Here is a 16,414-nt window from a genome sequence, read left to right on the forward strand (position 1 = left end):
CCAGTTTTTGTCCCCCTGCCAAACACTGTCATAGTACCCTTTATTTTGATTAGGATCTGTTGTCCTATCTAGACTCTAAGATTCATGAAGCCAGAGATCACATCTGTTTGACTTATTATTGTAACTTCAACACTTAGTATGGTCCCCATAAATAATCAAATCAATAAGCGTTTACTAAATGACTGAATAAACAAGAACACAGTGCAAGAGCGAACTCTTAGAAAGGGAGAAGCTGGAACTTGTTCCTAAGGCCCACACACCATTCACGGAGCAGTTTTGCAAAGTCTGTCTGTGTTCTCTAAGTCAAAACAGCAGACTCCAAGACCCCGTTCCTTTGCCTGGACACAACTGTAGTCCATATGTCACACTGCAATGAACTGGAGGGCTGATTAAGAGCTTATGTAAACGTTGAAACCTTTGGCAGCATTCATTCCCCTCAGATTTTGCCATGACTCAAAGCACGGGAATTTTTCAAAAGAGAAAGCTTTCAGAGCATACCCACGCCCAAATGTGGAAACCTTAGAAGAATGGAGTGCAGGGAACGTCCCTTGGTGAGGGATTAGGGGGCTCTGAACACTGTTTTCAAAGGCATATGGAGACAAGATGTCAGTGGGAGCTTGTTTCTCTGACAGAATCTGAAATGCTTTTAACCAGCAAGTTTCCAAGAGGCTTTTAAGTGAAGAGGTTAGCGTTGTAGGTTTATAAATAAATGGATGTTTGTGGTGACTTCATTGTGGTTCATGTGACAGGGCAGACTGTGGGAGAGGGGAGAGGAGATTATGCCTTGCATCAACAGCTTAGTGGCTTCTTTGGCCTCTCAGTTCAGTGAGCAGGAGAAGAGCGAATCCCGGATGAGGACTCGGAGACCTTTCTTTCTACTCCTAGCCATGCCTCTGATGAGCTGGGTGATCGTGGGCATGACAGTAACTGTTCTCTGCCTCAGCTCCTTCATTTGCTCAAGGAGATTGAAAAAAACAACAACACAACCTCATCCAAGTATTGTAAAATTGACTTGTGATAACAGTTGTTAAATGTACTGAGCGTTTACTATGTGTCAACATGTGTATGGACGCCATTATCATCACAGCAACCTATCAGATAGATTACTATTATTGCCCCGTTATACAGAGGAAGAGACTGAGGTACAGAAAGCTAAACACCTTGCTCAAGGTCACACAGCTGCTAAGTGGTGGAGTCAGGATTTGAACCCAGGCTGTCTGGCTCTGGAATCAGTTTTAATGACTGTGTTATATTATACTGTCTTTCTCCATAGAGGGTTCATGGGTTGGAAAGGGCTTTAAGAAGAATCAAACCCAATTGTTTGCTGGCTGGCCAGGGTCTCAACAGAGAGTCCTTGGTGGGAAGGATGTGGGTAGAGTGGCTTCCAAGGAGAGACATTATGTCTCTGGTAACTGCTCCCTCCTAAAGGTGAGGTTTCCATTTTTATGGCTAGTATTAGGGGATGAGAGTGCTGAGACCGTGGGCTGGAATCCAGTTTGGCCATTTGATGTGTGACCATTCAGGAGAATTACTAATCTGATCTGAGTTTCATAGTTCACCTGAAAAGTGGCACTGTCAAGGTTGCAAGGTGTTGTATGGGTCATATGAGAAAATGGCTGGCACGTAGAGGCTGCTCAATGAATTTCTCCCTTAGTATGTGAGCGTACGAGCCGTTAGTTTAAAGGCAGAGGGTGGGGGTGAGGCTTAGGTGTTGTATTCAGCATTACAAGCCAGCCACATAAAACCTGGAATTCCCTGGCCACACCAGCCTGGGGACAAACATTCAGGTGAGGAGACCACATTGCAACAGGGAGGGAAACTGACTGTGGTCCTCAGTTCCTATCTCGGGGGTGATAATAGTATTTGTATGTATTGAATACTTACTATGGATCAGGGGCTGTGGACAAGCAATCTCCTTTCATCTCTATAGCGAGCCTATATTAGGACCTATTTTGTTTATCTTATAGAAGAAGAGCCTGGGGTTAAGGGATATGGTGTGACTAACTGTTGGTCAAATCGTTAAAACGCAGGCCAGACCAGTGATTTCTGACTCCTTGGCTTCCTCTCTTAGCACTTTTTTTTTTCTGGAACCCTAAGTTTCCTCCATCCACAGCTCTTCTTTTCCCCTGCAAGGGTCCTGGAAGGCTCCTGTGGTCTAACTGGTAACCAGAAAATGTGGCTGCCTCTTGCCATTTCTCCCATCTGGGGGTTCTTAACAAAGACCTGGTATACCTCCTTTCCCTCCCTGACTCTTTCCCTCCCCGACTCTGGCCCCTGCTCCCTAGGAGCACTCCCCTCACCAATGTTAGGATTTCAAGGTGGGGGCAGTTTTCTGAGATCAGGCTAGGGGACCCTGAGTAGCACCATGCTGGGTCCTTCACAAACCCGACCAATACACTGACAATTATTGGCATTTCAGGACAGAATCTTGAGACTTAAACTTTCTCCTTCCACTGAATGATGTCCCTGCTCACTGAGAAGCCTTCCCTGTTGAAGTGTATCTACCTGTGTGCTACAGCATTTATCTCAGGACTCTAGAGGAAGCTTGCCTGTCCCAGTGTCCTTGTTAACATTTTACTTTAGGTCTTGTGGGTTGTTATGCAAACAGAACACCTCAGGCAATGCTCTGATGGCCACTTAGGGGTGGCAGAGAGGATTAGACCCCCTTTTATGGGACAGAAAAGTGTAAGACTTGGTCCATGTCTTCAAGGTGTGTACGAGGTCGGACAATTAAGTTTGCAAACTCATCCTAGAAAAAGTGCTATGGGGGCTGGCTGAGTGGCTCAGTTGGTTAAGAGCTCGCTCAAGAGTGTGAGCTCTGAGCAATAGTGGTTCAAGTCCCGCCTGAGCTGAGCTGCCAATGAGCTGACAACAGGTGGCAGGATGGCTCAGCTAAAAAAAAATAATAATAAAATAAAATAGAAAAAGTGCTACATACCTCATTGCTGAATATCACTATGGTCACCTTCAAAGTACTCCCCTTGGGAAGCTATGTACTGACACCAGTGCCTAGTCCACCCTTCAAAGCAATTTTGGAACTCTTTTTCTGGAATGGCCACCAGAGCTGTTGTCGTATTACCCTTGATGTCCTGAATGTCATCAAGATGTTTTCCTTTCAATATTTCCTTTATCTTTGGATAGAGAAAGAAGTCATTGGGGCCACATCAGGTGAGTAGGGAGGGTGTTCCAATATAGTTATTTGTTTACTGGCTAAAAACTCCCTCAAAGACAGTGCCATGTGAGCTGGTGCATTGTTGTGATGCAAGAGCTGTGAATTGTTGGAGAAAATTTCAGGTCGTTTTCTTCTAACTTTTTAATGCAGCCTTTTCAGCACTTCCAAACAATAAACTTGGTTAACTGTTTGTCCAGTTGCTATAAATTCATAATGAATAATCCCTCTTATATCAAGAAAGCAACATTGTTTTGACTCTTGATTTGGACTGATGGAACTTTTTGGTCGTGGAGAATTGGATGACTTCCATTGTGCACTTTGATGCTTTGTTTCAGGGTCGTGTTGGTACACCCGTGTTTCATCATCAGTGATAACATAGCCCAAATCATTGTCTTGCCTCTCAAAAAGGTCTTGGTAAAGACCTTTAGTTCTAATTTGCTTTTGTTCATCAGTGAGCTCCTTCGGGACCATTTTTGCACGCACCTTTCTCATGCCAAGATTTTCAGTTAAGATTTTCCTAACTGTTTCTCTATTGATGTTTACTTGGTCTCCTATGCTTCTCACAGTCAGCCAATGGTTTTGAAGCACAATTCAATGAATTTTTGCAATGTTTTCTTCAGTTTTGCTTGTTACTAGCTGCCCTGACCTCCCTTCATCAGTGACGCATTCTCTCCCCTCAGAAAAACGTTTAATCCATTTGTACACTGCCATTTTCTTCATGGAATTACCCCCATAAACTTGGACTAACATGTCCCTGATTTCACTTCCACTCTTGCCAAGTTTTAACAAGAAATTTAATGTTTGTTCGTTGCTCTAATTCAAGCTCAGCCATTCTCGTGAAGGCACACAATAACACACAACAACAATAATGAACGCCACTCAGCAAGACACCGCCACATGTTGACACGAACACAGCTGTGAGACACTGATATACCAAGGTTATGAAGCCTTATGGAGCTGTTTATACAGTGCTGCCAATGTAAGTGCACAGTGGCAAATTCGTGAACCTAATTGTCAGACCTCATATAAATTGAGACTGAGCAGAAGATTAAAACAGAGATTAAAAATTCTGATTAAAGACTCATCTAAAATAATAAAAAGGTCAGAGCTTCTCTTTTCCATGTTCCTTACCCTCAGGGCTGGGTAGACACACCTAGGTATGATTAAATTCTTTGAGTCCTTATTGACACTGACAAGCAAGAGGGTATTTAAAAGAGGGGGTCACCAAGAGGTAGATAGACTTGAACCCTTGTCATGCAAGCAATGGGTTATATTTTGAAGGGTACACAGTAAGGCAGAAGCATAGCCCACATATTGTCTGGGATGCAGTAGACCTCTATGCTACTCCTGCTCTTTACACACACACTCCAGATGGAATGCCCTAAGTGATGACTCAGAGTCATTAATAACATGACCACTTGTGCAGCCCAAAGATTAGACAGCCAAAAGCCAAGAGTCTGTTATGTTGAAGTGGCACTGGGTGGGAAGCACTCTCTCCAGAGACTGGGGCAGGGTATGACTTGCCAGAGGAGGGTTCATAGAATGTTTAGACTGTGACTCATTACGGTCTTAGATGAATAAATAGCTCTCTTTCTGCTGTGACTGTTGACAGGGCTGGTGACAACTTACCTTTGCATTTGCCAAGGAGAATCTGACTCTGATTTTTGACAAGTTCAATTTCCTAACGATCCAGGCCCTCCAGAGGGACCACCATAAACAAAGTCCTGGCTAAAGGCAAAGGGTGATGGGTGACATTAGGAGGCATGAAATCAGATGAGCAAATATCTCTTCCCAGCCAAGGAAGAGTCATTGCTGGGAAGGGAGGGTTGGGGGAACATATGATTGGGGAAACAGTGTCTTGGGTCTTCACGTGGCTAGTGGGCCGCAGACTACCACTTTGTGAACAGCCTTCGAGCTTCGTAATTCTGGTGAGAAGAAAGGTAGTACTCTTTCTGGAAACAACCATACAATTTAGGATATATTTGACTACAGGTAACAAAGAAAACCTGACTGATAGTGGCCTAAGCCATAAAGATGTTTGATGATCTCACATAACAGGAATCTGGAGGTAAGTATTCTAAAGTGAGACCAGCGACTCAATGGTGTTATGAAGATGCAAGGCACTTCTCCATCTTTTCCATATGTTTGTAGTTCATTGATTCGTTTACTGTTTGCCTCATGGCTGCAACATGGCAGCCATACCTCCAGACACCACAGCAGTATTCATAGGTAGAAAGGTGGCAAGAGGATTGGGGTGTGGAATAGGAAAGGATCCCTTTCTTGGAATGATTATTCCAGTTTATTGATGAAGGAACAAAAATATCCCAGAAGTCCTCTCAGTTGACTTACCCTTATATCTAATTGACCAGAATATTATTAATCAAAACTGGGTCATATGTCCATCCTTAACTGCAAAGGAATCTGGGAAAGTGACTGTAAGGCAAATGTTAATGAAATAGCCATGACTGACTTAGACCAATCATAATTCAACCTCCTCAGGGCTGCGCACCTTGCTGTCTTGAGTAAAACGTATTCTGTTGGCAAGGAAGTTTATTGGTTGTAAGGGAATGGTTTCTGTCATATGACCTTAAAAAGCTAGTTAAACATTACAGCTGTGAAGGCACATCATTAATACAAAGTAAACAAGGGGTAGAAGCATAAATTTACAGAATTTTCAAGATATAAAGGTTTATAGGCATGTGATGCATTTCAAAGACTGTCATTGTGTGCTACTAGAAGATTGCAGAGAAAAATAAGTTATTTAACATGCCCATTGCTGTACTAATCCTGTAAGGCTCAGGTCTTCACCTGCTCTGGGAACCTTCACACCCGCTCCAGGCAGAGCTAGCCAGTCCCTTCTCATTACCATTGCACTGTGCACACACCTTGAATACACAAATCACCACACTCAATTCAGAGTCAACAGCAATTTATCGCATCCAGACTCTGACCTAGTCCTGTCCTTGGTATCTGTCTGCATTAGTTCAGGAGAGACCTTCCATGGCTTCCCATTGTCATCAGGTCATGGGCATTCATGGAAAGTAAACTCAGGTGAATTTTTAACTTCAAACTCACAAGGCCCTTTGAACTCACCCAGGCTTACTTCACTTGTCTTAACTTCCTGCCACCTCCTTCTCTTTGAATCTTACATTTCATGTCTTCTTAACTCAAGGAAGCTGCCCAGTTCTTCTCTCCACACATTTATTCTGCTCTCCTTCTGCACAGAACTCTCTTCTTTCCCTTCTGTGCCTGGCCAACTTTCACTCATCCTTCAGGCCTCAGCTGAGATGTCATTGCCCCTGGAAAGTCTTTTCTGGCTCCAGGACGGGACTAGGTAGCCTGTCTCTGTGTTCTTTCACACTCTGAGTGACACAGCTCTAAGTCCCTCTACAGTGTAACTCCTGGGTTTTCCAGCGGTGGGACCAGGTTGCATTCACCCCTTCATTGCCAAATGCCTGCTGCAGTGCCTGATCCATTGTGGTAGATGTTTGTTGAATGGCTGAGTGACAAAAGTTACCATGTATTTAGTGCTCGATCGCGTGGCAGAGCCCACAGCTGCAGGCCTGGTCCAGAGGAGCAGATCTCTGAGCACTCAGTAGAACTGTAAGTGGAGTAAACACTGGGCCAGTTGCCACTGTGTGACCATGGACAAATCATATCCTCTCTCTGGGCACCAGCATGTTTCTTCTGAAACAAACACAAAAGAGAAGAATTAGTTTTCAACTTTTAAAAAAGAAATCAGGAAAACTCCCCTTGGTTTTATATTTCAAATGAAATATCACACAGAAAGTCTGATCGCAAAAACGTAATAAGGAGGGGCTCTGGCTGACGCAGGGGCATGGTGCTAGGTTTCTGGAGCTGACGTAACAAATGACCACAAAGTTAGTGGCTTAGAACATGCATTTATTATCCTACTGTTCTGTGGGTTACACGTCAGAGGGGTCTCCCTGGGCAGAAGGCAAGATGTTGGCAGGGCTGCGCTCCTTTCTGGGGGCTCCAGGTGAACGCCATTTCCCTGCCTGTTCCAGCTTTGAGAGGGGACATTTCTTGGCTGGTGGCCCTTCCTCCATCTGCAAAGCTAGCAATGTTGCGTCCCTCTGACCGTTCTTCTGTAATCACAGCTCCTTCTGATCACAGCCTGAGACAGCTTCTTCACTATAAGCTGTATGTGATTAGATAGAGCCCACTTGGATAAACCTGGGTAATCTCCCCATCTCAAGGTCCTTACCTTCATCACATCTGTAAAACCCCTTTTGCCATGTAAGGCAACATAGTCACAGGCTCTGGGGGTTCGGACGTTGATATCTTTGTGGGGCCATTATTCTGCCTACCACAAGGGAGGGAGAAAAGTGGGGGTGAGTAGGAGCCTTTCTCTCTGGCTTTCCCTTCCTGGGGTGCCCTTGCCTCCACAGTGGTCCCTGGGGCCCCAGAGCAGAGTGGAAGGCCTGCCTGGTCTCTAAGATCCCTTCTGACCTTAATGACTGGCTGAACACTTCTTTGAGCTTGGGAAGTTATTACCTCTCTGTACTTCCATCTTCCTAACTGCAAAATGGGGATAATAAGTCTATCTACCCGATAGGATAGGACTGAGGTGACAGAAAATGATCTGTGCAAAGTGCTTAGCCCTGTGTGTGCCTGGCACACAGTCAACGTCCACCAAATGTTAGCTATTTTCATTATTAGGTGCCTGAGGTGCCATTCCATGCCAGCACCTGGCTCCATCACCCCAATTCAAAAAATATCTGCAGCAGATGGGATGAGAAACTGGTATTCCTGGGTCATTTTACTACCACACTGAATTTTTTGAAAAGTTTCAATTATTTTACCTCATAAACAAAGCATTGTTTTGTACCTCTGGGATTAGAGACATTTTGTTCTTTTGAGCATCTGGAAACAATGATTAATCTGGTGGGTACCAGTCAGAATGTAGCAGGGGTCTGTTCACACCAGAAAGCAGTAGGAGGCCCTGGTGTTTATTTAGCAACACATAAAAATGGCTGAGGCCACGGCCCTGAGACAGTTTATGAAACACAAACACCGGGGAAGTTTACCAAATATCAGGCTCGAATTTTATAGCTTCTGGAAGAAGCACTGTATTCCAGGCGACAATAAACAAATCTGGCCTTCTAAAGGTAAATGGCCCCTCATGCGACTTTTGAAGAAACTTAATCACAGTAACATGCATGGGAGGGGCCATTCCTATTCAAGGGATACGCCTCTCCTTTCTCTTGTCTCCACGCCTCACAGTGGCATCTTGGAGCTCGAGCCAAGTGGGCACGGAGTGTCAGCAACATTAGCTGTATTCATCCTCTCTGATTCAGTCATACCACTTGGAGGCTTCTACCCTAAACTCAAAATGTGGAAAAAAACTTTAGGCACAAAGACATTAATTGCAGCTTTATTCATAATAGTCCTAAATGGAAAGCATATCAAATTGTCTGTATTAGGAGAAGGCTTTAGTAAATTATGGCACATCTAGATAATGGAGTAGAAGGCAGCCAGAGCTTACAAGGAGCTTTGAAGAACATGAGAAACTGCTTATGGCATATTCCCTGCGAAAACAAAGATGCAGAATACACCTTTGTATATGTAGTCTGATCTTTGTGTGGGTAGGAAATACATCAAACAGTTATCTGTGCTTGTTCCCAGGTGTTTGCAGTATAGGAAAAGGTCCCCTTCCTCTTATTACTATTTTTCGGTTTCCCATCTTTTATAACAGGATGAATAGTATAGTGTTTAAACACCTTGGGCATGGAGCCGGGTTTGAACCCTGCTGCCTACTCACCTGCCTCTTAACTTTTTGGAATGTCAGTTTTTCTCATCTGTCACATGGGAGCAATCATCATTCCGGACTGTGAGCATTAAAGAGCGAATCCAGGTGCAGGGCTTGACACAGCCCTTTGTACACATAAGTGCTCAAGAGATGCCAGCTGGGATTAGTATTCTCAAACTACAGTACTCTCTCCAAGAACACTAAAAATAGGAATATATAGTCTGCTCTATTGCCTTTAGTTCAGCCAGAGACCAGAGACTAACCCTAGAGGATTCTTTAACAGTCTTTCATTTTTCTAGTCCTTAGTCACCTATGATATTTTGGGAAACAGCTAAATAGTCAGCAGCTACTAAAAGCCTTTTGAAAGAGAATATTCAGTTTTTGTATTTGCAGAAAAACCGTAGACCTCTGCTTCCTTTTCATCTACCAACAGCCCCTGTTCTTCTACCTTCGCTAACAGTCAACCCCATTCCTCAACACTTTTGACAGGGGGGTCTCCCATGATGCTCATATGTGTATGCACCTACTGTGTATCAATTTGGCTGCACATAATAGAAAGCTGACCAGAAAGAGTGGTGTAAATGAGTATATTGGTAAATGATTGCTGCATAACAAACTGCCACAAACTTAGTGGCTTAAAACAGCATGCATTGATTGTCTCAGTTTCTGTGGATTAAGAGTCTGGCCATGGCTTAGTTGGGTCCTCTGCTCCACGTGCCGCGAGCTGAAGGACGCTGGGTTGCATTCTCATCTGGAGGCTTGGCCATAGAAGAATTCACTTCCAAGTTCATTCAGGCTCTTGACAGAATATATTTCCTTGCAGCTGTAGGACTGAGAGCCTTGGCTTCTTGCTGGCTGTAGGCGACCCTTGTCTCCAAAGGCTGCCAACAGTTCCCAGAAGCTGCCTGCAGTTCTTAGAGATCACCTATAGTTCCTTGCCATGTGGACTTTTCCAACATGGCTGCTTACTTTATTAAGTCAGCAGGGATAGTCTCTAGAGCAAGTCTGCTAACAGGATGCAGCCTATATAATGTAATGTCATGGGAATGATAGCCCATCACCCTGGCCATATTCTATTGGTGAGAACAGGGGTCGACAAACTTTTGAGATGGAAGAGCCAATCCTGTCCTTAAAGTTTTGCAAGACCTATAAAACAAATGAAATCACCATTATGTGAATAATATTCTTTAAAAATTTTATAAATGAAACTATGATAGTTTTATTTTCATTTTCAATTTTACTTCAGAGCCACAGGTATGTACCCAAAGAGCCGCACGTGGCTCGCAAGCCACAGCTTGCCGACCCCTGGGTTAGAAGCAAGTAATAGATCTTACTCATATTCAAGGGGAGGGATCACACAAAGATATTCCCATCCAAAGATGTGGGTCATGGGGGCCACCTTCCAATCTGCTCACCACCGCAAGGAAGGGGGCTGTTTTTTCATGGTAACAAGAAGCCAGAGCACAGGTAGATGAGGGGTGAGGGAGCACCTTCTGTTGCTATCCATGCGCCAGGCTCTTCACTTCTTTCTGTTGTACCTTCTCTCATCCTTTTGCTCATAAGATTGGTGCTGCTCTTTTAGACTCACATCCTCATTCAAAGTAGGAAGAATGGGGAAGGGAAGAAGACCCACGCCAGCTAAGCATGCCTCTTTTTACAAATAAAATAGATTCCCTGAAGTCCCACCCACATTCATGTCCATTGCCTCTCCTTGACCTCATCTGTGTCACATGGCTACTTCAACTGCACAGACCACTGGGGTATATGAATTTTAACAAACAGTATCCATGTGACCCCCACAAAATGAGCAATGTCTGCCACAAACATTTTCAATGTGTGGGCACATGACTGAAATCTTCCGGTGAGGGCTGGCCTCTGAATAAGTTACAAAGCTTGAATGAGAAAATGAATGAGCCATCCTTTGCACAGTATCTGGCACATAACAGCTTCTCAGTCAAGGTTGCCTCTTTTCTCCCTTCCCCCCCTTTTTCAGCGTTGCCCCCATCTCTCAGTTTGAATGGTTCGAGCACTGCAGCACCTCCAGAGTTAAGCACCCTGACATGGAGCTCAAATTAGAGTTGAGAAGGGAGGGATGTAATAGCCTCAACTGGAACCCTGCCAGGGGACTAGCAACTGCAACACCCTTATTTACTCTGGGGAGGAGCAGCTTGGAAACTTTTTATGAGATTCCAGAAGCAGCAAGGTCATCAGTTTTATGGTCATCCCGCTTCATTTGTAAATACAGTCTTTGAATGAGAATGTTCGGGCTCCATGACAAGAACAAGGCTGATGTTGGCTCCTTTAGAACAGGGGACAATAAAATAAACACAAGGTATTCTGTTCCACACACTGCAAGGCGTTGTGTGAGTCACCTCAGACCCCCAACAAACAACGACAAACCAGCTGTACCTTCAGAGGGCTTCATTTGCAGGTTGCCTCATGGCAAAGCCCGTGTGTGTGTCTAAGGCAGGTAATCTGATTTGTTAGATCATAGGCGAAGCAACATGTGTTTATTATCACGCTCAGTTTCCAGCCAGCTGCAAGTGTCTGGAGGAAAGCTCTCGGTCAGGCCTGTTTGCTGTGATAAAGTCAAGGCCGAGGAGGAGGGCTGTGTCCCAGCCAGCCTTTGTGTGTTCTTGTAAATGGGAACCAGCTCCTCTGGGGACACCTGGGCCTCTTTCTCTAATTGCTCACTGGACCATGGCCTTTATTGCAGCTGAATATTTACTAGGCTGGGCCCAGGAAGCACTCAGCTTCCATTGTCTGGCCAGCTGCCAGGGCCAGCTCCAATTGCTGTTGGCCATGGGGACAGGGCCACCCTATCTTTAGGTTGCTTTTCTTTGGGCCACAAGGCACAAAGGCAGAGCCAGCCTGTGTGTGTCTGTTTGTGGGGACTGAGGGAAAATGTGGTCAGTGGAGGCAGGAAATGGTTGAGAGGCAGGAAGACATTTTTCATAGATGGATGAAATTTTCTCCTTTAGAGGCACAATTCCTGGCACCTAATAGACTCTTAATGAACGTTTGTTGAATGAAGAAATGAGTGATTCTATTCATTTAGTATTGACTCTAAGGTGCCTGAAATCTGGTGACATAACACAGAACTGGACAGACAAGATTTGAACTCTCCTGGGACTTGAATTCTGATGAGGGGATAAAGACAACCACAAAGAAATGAACAAGATAATTATAGAGTGATAGATAAATGCCGTATGAAGAATAGAAGGCAGGTTAACAAGGGAGAGAGGGTTGAGGATGAAGAACTACTTTAGATAAGAAAGCCTTTCTTCCTGAGGAGGTGATATTTGAGCTAAGACCTGAAGGATGAGAAGGCATTAGTCATGGGATATATGGGGATGTGCGTTCCTGAGGAGATGGAACACGTTTCTGGAAGGCAGACGACAGACTGAAGATACGAGATGGAGGCAAGTATAGTCCAGACACCTCAGCTGAGGAAGGGGGCTCATCTTTCTCCCAGAACATGAGCCTAGATGAGGAAATTAAAAAGAAGTATAGCAAGTAGGAATAAGAGGTAATGTTCACACAAGGCATTTAATGGAACGTCTATCTATATTCAGACTAGGTGGCTCTCTGCCCTTGCACGGGGACCCCTGCTAGCTAAGCTTCTATCACCACGGCAAACAAATTGAACTGCTGTTCTCTGAATGCCCTGGATGGCCCTAGAGAAATCACTTCCTGTTGAGGAATTTAGGGGATCCTGCAGTGTGATTGTTGCTCCCTGCCTGATCACCCTAAGGAGCAGCCTGCGCGTTGACGTTGACTCTACACTGAGCAGGGTACACAGAGCTCCCAAGCAGCTGTTGATTGCTTCCTTTGTGATTATGGACAATAAGGTTTATTAGACATGTGAACAATACTTGCAACATAAATAAATGAATAATATTTCCACTTACGAAATCCCTGGTCTGTGAAAGTCTTGCTTAAGGCCTATCAGAGTTGGGGAGGCGGGGGTTGGGGGTGGGGTATCCTAGGGAACCAGGGAGCCTGAACGCTTTCAAAGTTGGGTTTTTGTTTTTTTTTTACATTATGTAGAAATGCACAGATAGGAGTGAAAAGAAAGCTGTTTCGTATACATCTTTTGACTTATGTCCCATTGCTGAACCAAATGCCTGAAATATAGTATGAATTAATATATTGCATAAATCCTGCAATTAAACTTTAATAGCATAATTATATTGCATTGTATTTTGAGTGTTAAAGTGTAATTTTGTTAAATATATACATATCATTATCTTAAAACTGGTTTGACATTTAATAAAATTTTTCTATGAGCTCCAAGAAATGGAAAAGGCCTGGGCACCCAAGTCATCTGGATTAGGGTTTCAGGGCCCCCCAAAGTGTCATGTTACATTTGCTGTGTATTCTTGGATGGCACTCTCACTTCTTGCTAGGTCCACTTGCATATACATTTTATTGGTTTATCACTCAGAAGAAATCCTTATATCTGAGGTCATGGGAACGCCTTTTCTCGCACAGAGCTAACAATTTGGACAAGCTTATCAGCCTACTCAGCAGAGAGTGTTTGGGCTTCCTTCAGGGTCCTCCTGGAGCATTTTCTATGTGGTGAAAGAAAAGTCCTAGGTAACTAAGACATGGAATTAAAACTGTATTAAAATGTGGAAACAAGGAGTCTAGGAGGATGAGAAAGGTGGTGGATGGAAGAACATTGCAAGAGAAGCCCCGACTCTTTCCTGAAACTCAATGCCAGCTTTACGCTGCATGCCTTTTGGAAAGATTTCCAAGTGGACTTTTGGAGGCTTCCTCATCATTACTGCGAGTCAGTTAAAATCCTTCCCATTTGTCAAGGTCCATTTAAACACCCCATTTTCTGTGAAGTTCTCCTTGAATGCCCAGCTGGAAGTAATCACTCCTTTCCCCATGTTCTTTCTCACAGTGCCCTTAATTCCTCTCTCTCTTCTCTCTCTCTGTCTCTCTCTCTCTGTCTCTCTCTCTCTCTCTCTCTCCCCCCCCATTTTATCATATTATATCTATCTATTATCTGTCTGTCTGTCTGTCTATCATTTATATATCCTGTGCTCTACTCTCAGCAGGGGACTAATAGTTGTACCATGAATTTCAGTTCACAAAGTGACTTTCCTGTGCATTTTCTCATTGAATTCTCAGCAACTCTATGACACTAAGAATAGGGCACAGAAGCCCAGAGAAGTGAGGTTGTTCATAGATTGGCTTCATAAATTAGGACTACAAGTCAGACAAAATCATGTGAGATATCTAAAACTCAGCAGCCAAACAATTTAGGATTCTATTAAGTTGGACAGAAAAGACATTCCTGTAGCTTTGGATTCTGCGAATTAAAAAGTTTATAGCATTAGCTGGAAGAGACTTGCAGAGAACTTAAGAGCTGAAAAACAAAACAAAACCATAATCTAAGCAAGAGACCAGGCTGAGCCTGAGTTGCAGACATTTGTGAGGCAGAATGAGACCAGCCCCTTTTGAAGTTACAGAATCATTGACATAATCTCTAAAAATAGAGTTCGGAATGTCACATCAAAGTTACCAAAATCTCTGATCACTAGTCATTCCAAGAATGCTGAGATGGCAACTCCCCATACTTCTTGGGATGATTTAATAGTTTTCTTAGTTTTGTAAAAAGCACTACCCAGGCAGCCTGAATTTCCAAATCTCATCTCCAGCAACATAGCTCTGTGCAAGATAATTTCAGTTAATAAGGATGAGGATTATCTTTCTTACTGAGCAAACATCTTTTATTTTCTAGAAGTTTTATATTATACATACACATGTTTAAAATAATCAAAACTGTAGTATAAATACTTTTGCACTAAGGAAGAGTTAGGCCATATTTTGCATTTCTATATATTTATAATGTTTAAGAAAATTTGGCCTTTTAAAATGATATTCTTATAATTCTAATTTAAAGTGTATAATTGATGAATTATTGAGACTCAACTTGAAGTGGAAATTCATGTCAGTCATATTTATAAGCAGAATTTATTAGATTAACTATTTGGGAACATTTGTGGATCAGACGATTGATATGCTTAAAATGAAAATTGAATTTATAAATGCAGTTTAAACTGTTTGAAGGAATCCAATGACCTAAATTAGCAATTGGCACCAAGCCCCTTTAAGAGTAACTAAAGAAAAAGTTATGCTTAAAATTTGCTCAGTTGTAAATAGAAAAATAAGATTTGTAAGCGGATTGTAAAACTCAAGGAGAAAATACAGTGGTGCCAAAAAAATGTATACACATTTTAAGATTGGAAAAAACTGTATTAAAATTGTAAAGCTCAAGATATACCAATAACAAAAGATGCATACAAGTCACATTTGACTTCTGTAATTACAAGAGGCACTCAAAGTGGTTGCCATCAGCATAATTTTAACACAGTTTTTCCCCTTTCTTAAAACATGTATACATTTTTTTGGGCACCCTCTGTGTACTCGTATTTTAAAATGTATAACTTTAATAAGTTGACCATTAGCTGATAAAACCAAGATAGTCTTTTCAGTACACAGAACTCTCAGAGCATCAAAATAACTAAGACTCACAGAGGTGACCCATCCAAGGTCATGTGACTGGCAAATGGTACAGTCACAAGTCGAACCCAGGGTCTAGATCTGCATCTTTTGATCGAACTCTGTTGCCCTTCTTGGCTGCATTTTTAACACTTCTTTACAGCACCTGTAATATTTTGCCTGGGATTTGAATGATTTATCTGTGTCTTATTTTGACTACTTGCCTCTCCCCAGCTGCCAACATGGGGTCAGACATGGGGTGGAGGTCAGGGGGACCTCAATAAATATGTCAGATTCAAATGGTGGTAGGTCATAAATAGCCTCTGAGAGAGTGTGGCTGGCATGGGAGATGCATTTAGAATGTTATCTCTCTGTGACACTGTTTAGCTTTTAGGGGGTCTGAATCTGTAGCCCTGGACTCCAGAGGCCCAAGCTCTAATGAAATGGATATAAACTAGCTCTGCTCTTTGCCTTATTTTCAGATTTGATTCCATGAATATCCTTCATTGTCTTCCCATTGCTCAGGATAAAGACCAAAATCCTTTCTATGCTTAAGGAGACCAGCATAGCCCAGCCCTGACCACTTCTCTAGACTCCTACTCTCCTTGCTCTGTGTACATGTCCCTTTGTTTAGTTCCCTGAACAAACCAAGGTTTTCCACAGATGAACTCAGGTTTCTACATAAGACGCTCTTACAGCTCTCTGAATGTCTCCTGCAGAGCACTTGCTAGAGGTTGTAATTATATATTTATTGCTAGTAGTTATTTAGTTAATATCTCCCTCCTATGGAAGGCCTTTAACTCTGTGCATGTTGCTTGCTTTGCTCACCATTATACTAGGTGCATAGTAGGGTCTTAATAAATGTAGACTTTTATTATTGTTATTATTAACATTTAATAAACGTCTGTTGTTAGGATAAATGAATGAATGAATGAATGAATATAGGATGATTG

At 42.9% G+C, this 16,414-nt stretch overlaps 1 long non-coding RNA gene across 2 annotated transcripts in view; it reads left to right on the forward strand.

Annotated features, from left to right (window-relative positions):
• LOC109373327 (uncharacterized) overlaps positions 1–16,414 on the forward strand; it is a 436,631-nt gene that overhangs the window by 74,132 nt on the left and 346,085 nt on the right. The window lies entirely within an intron of this gene.

This window comes from Hipposideros armiger, unplaced genomic scaffold, assembly GCF_001890085.2.
Source record: "Hipposideros armiger isolate ML-2016 unplaced genomic scaffold, ASM189008v1 scaffold_707, whole genome shotgun sequence".
NCBI lineage: Eukaryota > Metazoa > Chordata > Mammalia > Chiroptera > Hipposideridae > Hipposideros > Hipposideros armiger.